The sequence below is a fragment of the Phragmites australis genome, chromosome 17 (genome assembly GCF_958298935.1).
Source record: "Phragmites australis chromosome 17, lpPhrAust1.1, whole genome shotgun sequence".
NCBI classification, from domain to species: Eukaryota; Viridiplantae; Streptophyta; class Magnoliopsida; order Poales; family Poaceae; genus Phragmites; species Phragmites australis.
Genome location: NC_084937.1, coordinates 25,981,755 through 25,989,262, shown reverse-complemented (window position 1 = coordinate 25,989,262; position 7,508 = coordinate 25,981,755). Strand labels below are relative to the sequence as shown.

The 7,508-nt window shown below is 40.5% G+C and overlaps 1 pseudogene; it reads right to left on the bottom strand.

Annotated features, from left to right (window-relative positions):
• Positions 1 to 381: 381 nt before the first annotated feature.
• Positions 382 to 7,003, bottom strand: LOC133897023 (DNA topoisomerase 3-beta-like; annotated as a pseudogene).
• Between the last annotated feature and the right edge of the window lie 505 nt (positions 7,004 to 7,508).

Here is a 7,508-nt window from a genome sequence, read left to right as displayed (position 1 = left end):
CTGATCAGTGGACACTCGGTGATTGTTGAGGATGATAGCGTTCTGAGAAAGCCAAATCCTCCAGCAGGATAGGAGAATGAGAGTGTCCAGACCTTTACACAGCTCTATCGCAACATGTCCCCTAAGATGGATCCATCGCAACCTGAGTGGTTTATCATTTGTTAGTTAAGTCATGTATTGACTTAAGACAGTGAGATGTATAGAAAGATAATTTTCACATACAAAAGCCAACTCACATGCTCATACAGATTTTTATTGTGAAAAGTTTTCTATATAAAAAATAAGATATGCTACTATATATTGAAGTTAAAGTATATTTTTCGAGTCTAGGAAGAACTAGTCTCACAATGCTGAATAACACTTGCCTAGTTCTTCCCAGACTCAAAACACCATTGAAAACAGAAGCAACTCATAACCATCAAGAGGGCAAATGATTTCCTTGTAAAGCTGGAAAGGATAGCGTTGGCACAATAAAGCACAGAGGACAGTGGGATACATACTTAGAGTCCAACATGGCATGAAATAATGAAGTTATGAACATAAAACTAGGGAAAACAAATGGAATACAAAGCAAGTTATGACAAAATTATGGCAATGAATAACAAAAATCTAAAAATTACATAAGTAGGGCATCACCACAGTATAGAACTATTGTGCAAGAACTTTCTCCTCCTTTTGGAGATTCTGGCAAGAAAACAAGTACCAAGGATTGCATGATTCTGTATTAGTGTGGTCTATTGGTTCAATTGTCATGAACCATGCTTGGAAGTAAAACAACTGATTTACCCAGAAATAAGAAAAGTCAATTTCTACAGATATGATATTTAATGGAACCATTCTGGGGAAGATAATAGACATCCTCACAAGTTATACAGTACAACCTCATAGGCTAAGCGGAAATGTATTTCATACACCGACCACATTTTCCACACTTGCTCAATAGGCGCCTAGAGTCTGCCAAAGGTGCAAATTGTGCTTCGAACAAAGCATCCATGTTTTCAATCTGCAAGCAGCACAGTTCATCCTAGGCAAGTCAAAATAGTTGTACACAACCGACAACTTAAACATGCCTTAGAAACTGGAATAATAAATTTATCTGCATATGTCCAGTACAAGCAAATATAACTATTTTGTAGGATTCATTATTGTTGTTGCTCCAGATGAAGCTCAAGCATCCCGACAGATCATTGACCAGAAAATTTCATTAATACCATGCAAAAAGGCAACAAACTGTCATAGATTATCAACAAAACAGATTACCTTCTTCACAAGGTAAGAGCACTTTTTCATAAATTTCTGAATAACATGTTGAATAACTTGGAGATTATCAGCTTTGCCTTTTGCAATTAGAGTGATCTGTTGCTCAATAAAGCTTCTGATATCTGGCCAGCAGAGATCAGCGTCAATACACTGATATCCTCTTATCAACGTAGTTCCCAGGGGTGTTGTTATTAATTTTCTTCTAGAATTCACCTTTAACAAAGATAAGTAATGGCATTAAGGCATTTTGCATATTCACATATTTAAGCTAGAAGTGCAAGTATGATGCTCTGAAGGTCTAGGTAGAAAACAACTCAACTAACCTGAACATAATTACGTTCATAAATGTTGTTTACATGTACAAGAATTGATGCGTCTGTGCCTATGCCATTCTTCTCCATGAGAGAGATCAATTCGCTTTCACTGAGGTAATCAGTAGGCGTGGTGCTTCCCTGAATGAAGAATCATGATTTATGAACATCATATCCAGATAAAAGTAAACTCATGTGATGTGAGCAAACTGATAAGTCTTACCTCATATATGTCAACCTTATGAATACTAACAACGTCTTCCTTTTCAAATGCAGGAAGACTATTCTCCCTGTGTTATGGTCGGCCAAACATACCAGCGTTGCAAGAGGCAACGTGGCTAAGGATAGCACGGCCGCCGGATAAAGATTAGAGGCTCCAGTTGGTCAGGATAGAGATTTGATTAGTTGGTTTGTTTAGCAATTAGCTGGCTGTTAGGATCTTTTGGTTAGCCGGCCGGCTATAAGTAGCACGGCATTTGTATTCCATTAGGGAAGCAAGAATTAATAAAGGAGTCCCTTGCCTCATCTCAGTTGCGCCCTCACATCACCACCAGGTGGCCGCCACGGCACCTGGATGCCAAGGGTTCAAGCCCCGCCTTCCGATCAGTCACCAATACTTCCTCCATCACAATCTAGACTTTATTAATCTGGTATCGGAGATGCCAGGCTCCAACGATGGGGATGGATCTGCGGCGGTAGCTTAGGCAAAGGCCATGGAGGGGTCTTGGGCTCGGTATTGAGCAGCTTGTAGTTTAGTTGTGCTGAAATCCAGCAAAAATTGGGCCCAAATTCCATTTCAGATTCTCGCAACCAAACACTAGCATTCACTCGGACCCAATTCCATGTTAGGGATTCTTGGCCCAATTCAGAGAACCAAATGGGGCCTTAGGTGCATGATCTCACATCAAAATCAAAAAGCTTCTTGTCCTATTCTAGTTGCATTTCATCACCATTTTTGATAACACAAGTTTTCAAAGACCAGAACTTCTCTGGTTTGAATGTGATGATTTGCTGATAGCACTGTACACAGAATCCTAGTGTAGGTGTTTGGCAAGGACTGTACTTGATTTTTTTTTTCTCGAACAGCACAGGAGAACTACGCTGTCATTTCACTATAGGAGAAGAAAAGAAATACAAAGTAAAACAACAAGTCCACTCACTTACAACAAACGTGCCACAATAAATTTAAAAGAAAACGACCAGAATAGAGACCCTAAACTATATTAGCAAGCACCGGAGCTCTTTGGCTCCGGCTGCACACCAGAGGGCGCCTTCTTCTTCCACTGACCTCACGGCCAAACTAGCGTCCGAAGGAGCACCATTGAAGATGCATTCCTTACGATGCTTCCAAATCTCCCAAGCAGTTAAGATGATCAAGGAATTGAGACCCTTTATTTGTTGCTTGCTAACATGTTTGCTTGCTCGGCACCACCAACTTGAGAACACAACAGCATCAGGTTGTGGCGCCACAGTCTGGAGGCCAACTTAAGACCATACTTGCCAGGCAACCACGCAAGCAACCAGCAGGTGCTGGACAGACTCATCCGATTGGTCACACAAAGGGCAGGCCGCTGAATGTGGCAGCCCACGCTTGGCCAATCTATCCGTTGTCCATTAACGATTAAGAATGGCGGGACATAAGAACTTACATCATAGCGGCACCCAGGATTTCCAAATGTGTTGCCAAAGTGTGAACCTAATGGAGCCGACGAAGAACGTAATGTAGGCTGATTTGCTTGAGTAGACCCCTGAGCCTGACAGTTTCCAAACATGTTGGTCTTGAGTACCGTGCTGCAGATTGAACCCTTCCAAAATATCCCACAGCTGTATATACTCATCTATTGCATGTACGGTCAAGACACCTCTGATGTCGAACACCCAATGACGATCTTCAAGACCCTGCGCCACCATCCGTTGGTTGATCGCTCTCCGAGTGACCAGTGCCAATAGATGGGGTGCTAACTTCAAAATGTTCCTGCCATGAAGCCACTGATCTGACCAAAACTATGTATTAGCTCCATCACCGTACCTGATTTAGAAAAGAAAAAAAATCTTAAGACCAATTTCTGAAAAATACTATTAAAATATAGACCACATGCTATAGATATTGCTATGATGACAAATGCATAACATAAGCTTTCCTGGATTTTGTCCACAATGAAGCAAAACAACAACAAAAAATAAAAATCCCAGCAATACAGAATCTAGAATCATTCTAAGGTAATCAGGATACTCGAAAGCATGCTCAGAAAAGTTAAAATGCAAAATTGAAGTAGTAGTTTGACAACCATTTTCCTCTTGACTTTGTAGGTCATTTTATCATCTCTACAAGCAATACAGCTGAAAAACATAGGAGCAAAAATAGACTTGATACTTCCCGAAAGAAGTCCTGACCACAGATCACATTTTTCAAACAAACTGATGAAAAAAAAACAATTTTCATGCCAGTGTCAGGACTGTACTGGCTGTATGTAGTTATCTACCAACATGGAGTATTCACCATCTATAGAAATCCCCACCCTAGAATAATAGAGTCTGCATTTAACAACTGAGAAATGAAAGGGCCACTTGCTACTGAAAATTTGTCCAAAAACAGACTGCAATACCAAAAGCATTGGCATGACACTCAAAAAATGCCGAACTGCCGAAACATGAAAACAACAGTCAAAGCATAGCTGCAATATCAAGTACACGATCAATTCCAAAAGCAGAACAAAGAAGGTGGCTATATGAATTGAAGAGATGCAGTAAAAGGAAGCTAAGAAACAAAGTGATAAAACATTGAACTACTTAGAAAGACAGCAACAAGTACATGAATATTGTTGATACTTTGTGGCAATTTTTTACTTAAAAAAATATCTGCATGCAATTGATTAGAGAAATTGGAATGGCTAAAGAGAGATAGGGGGACTCCCAAAATTACTATTGAATCGAGATTTCCATATTTTCCTTGAAAATATCGGGTCTAAAATAGAGTAAAAGCTACTCCAACCTTCAAGTCAATTTCTTGGCGAGCATCCACTGATAGTGGTTCATCTTTGTTTGGAAGAACAAGATTATCCATGGCACTCAATATATCTTTCTCGGTAACAGATGAAAATCTAGCTCAAAAAATTCTTCTGCCAACCTCATTTTCAGGAATCGCAGTGCACTCAATAACTGGTACACACGTATGGCGTTGTTATTACATTGATCAAGCTAAATATCTGGAGGTAGAACGGAACAAGCCATATATATGTAAAAGCAAGCAATGAAAATCTTGAGTATAAATCATATTAATCAGGTCCAAAGAAAATCTCAAGTACAGCAAATAATTATAAATATATTACAGAGTAACAGATGCTGTGTGGGGAGAGGAGAAATCTATATAGCTTCCAGAACTTCCAAATAAATCCAATTGATCTAGGAGTTACTAACTCGGTTCAGCAGAGAAATTCCCATATGGTGTTTTCTTTAATTTGATCAAGTATTATACACCTTTTTTTTTCTCTTTTCAAGGTGCAGATTGAACAATGAAAAACTCCACAGACCACATAACAGTTCTCTGTACACCATTCAAATTTCTAGGATAATATGCAAAGCTGTTCCAGAACAGGGTACTAAACCTTCATAGCGTATATTTTCTCCTTCTCGGTTGCAATCAAGCCGAAGTATCAAATAGGTGCAGCCTCGGGCCGGGCTTCCTGTGCTAGATGCCTGCGGATATGAGCCTTAACAGAACTATACATCAGTTTGCATTCAACCATGCACGGGACAACATGATCCTCAACTGATAGTGTGCTCTGCATGTATTGTCACAAAAATAGGAAAATTGTACACCACTTTCTTTACAAAATTATCTTGCAGGTTCCATAGGTGAAATTGAGATCCTGACAAAAATGGGAGAACATACCCATGGCATTTTTTGACTTAGATTTTGAATACGATACCTATAAGCCAAGTAAGTCTATGAAGTAAAAAATGAAGATGCTCAAGAGTGGACGAAACTGCACAGTTGATTAACCATCCATGTGTAGAGTAGAATTTGTGAGGGAATGTACATAATGGAACTTATTGTTTTCGCTTTATTTGATTACCCTAACTGTACACTGGGTCGTTCTTTCGTACTATCCCTGTTAACTGAGTTATCTCCTCTTTCAGTCAGCGTTGTAGAGGAATTCATTACCTTCGGGTTGCATTCAGATCTCAGAACTGGAGCTTCAAACAGGTCCATTGGATCAGTCCCTTCCCAGTTCTGATATGCAGGTGGAAAATCTACACTGAAAAATATGAGACAGAGAGTAAGGAAATGCAAACAAAATGTATTTATGTTCATGATTAACTGTAAACATGAACAATTGAACATCTGTTATATAGATCCTGCTAAAGTGGAATAATTAGTTGCAATGTTCAGGGACAAATAACTTTTCAACTATGCATTGGTCCACAATGTCAATACATATGAACATTCAACTCTACTATACAGAAAGTGCATGTACAGAACTTGATATATGTAGTTCACAATTGACATAGACTAGAACTAGTGCATCAAATAATGTAATTGTGACCAAAGCTCAAAGAAATGCACAACCTGAAGACGTGTCCAATAACTGATGTCACTTTGTAAAATGCATGAGAACCCTGAAACACCCCATCAAACTCATGGACATCTGTGCTTCCCTTCCGTTGCACAGGCATTGAAAAAAAATTAAATTTGCAATGAGAGTGAACTCTAAGATCAAAATATTTGTATTCCTAACTCTGGCCAATGGCCACTATGGTTTGGCAGATCTCTGCAGTGTAGTTGTAATACCCGAAAATGAGAAATTCAAATGTTGCTTGTGGGATCCGCAAGGAGTGTGAAACTCTGACCTTTTGAACAGTTTCTCGTATGGAACATCAGAGACCACGGATGCGTAGATTTTATCGGCACGATTCCGTTTTGCTATCTAACATCCCGATTGACCACTCAGTAAGCCCGTGATGAGCTCAATAAATCTAGATCGTTGGATAAAAAAAAATAGAAGATAGGTGGGGGATCGGTCTCGACCCCCATCCCACCCGACCGCCCCCCAGTCAGCTCGAAGCCCGACTGGCTCCAAGCAAACCCTAGCCCAACCGCCACCTTCGGCGGCCAACCTCGCCGGCGGCGGCCAGCCGGCAGCCGTCACCCGTCGCCTCTTCCAGCACGGTGGCGGCCACATCCCCCCCCCCCCCCATCTGCCGCCGCGCGCCGGTGCCGGAGCGTCGCCAGCCGGCCAAGGGCAGGGGAGGCCGGCGTGGATCCGCCGTGAAGTAAGGGAGGGGAGGTGGTGCTTTGTGGCGCGGTAGGGCAGGAAGAAAGAGAAGAAAGAAAGAAGAAGAAAGAGAAGAAGGAAACAAAGAGAAAGAGAAGGAAGAAAGAAGAAAGAAGAATGAAGAGGAAGAGGAAGGAGGAAGAAGAGAGGACTTTTCGTGAGTTTGTCAGTTTTCGTCATCTATTTGCGATTCTGCTCTTAATGATATCTTAATAGTCCTTTGATGCTTGTAGAGGTGGAAAAGATAGTTTTTGTCGTTGTATTAGTGTTTCGATGGTCTGTTTAGTGTGCAGCATGTTAATTTGAAATTGAGATTTAATTGATGTTGGATTTGATCATATGGTTAAAAGGAAGGTTATATGCGTCGTCAATAGCTCTCTGTTGGTATTAGTCTTGTTCTTTTTGGTTAACAAGTTTGGGAGTAATTGTTAAATCGGTGTTGTCGCCCTGTGAGAGTTCATCTGTGCGTCATTATTTTGTTCTTTGGTCTTTGACCTATTAGTAGAAGTTCTCGCTCGGCGTCTTGCAAGCTTAATGGTAGATTTTTTTTTCATAAACTTCGGTTGTTGTGTTCATAGGTTTTTTTAAGGAGCGTGTCTCCTTTTGCTTTTGTTGTTGCGACGTTTTTGTTCTAATGGTGAGTTTGTTCAGGTGGTGCCAT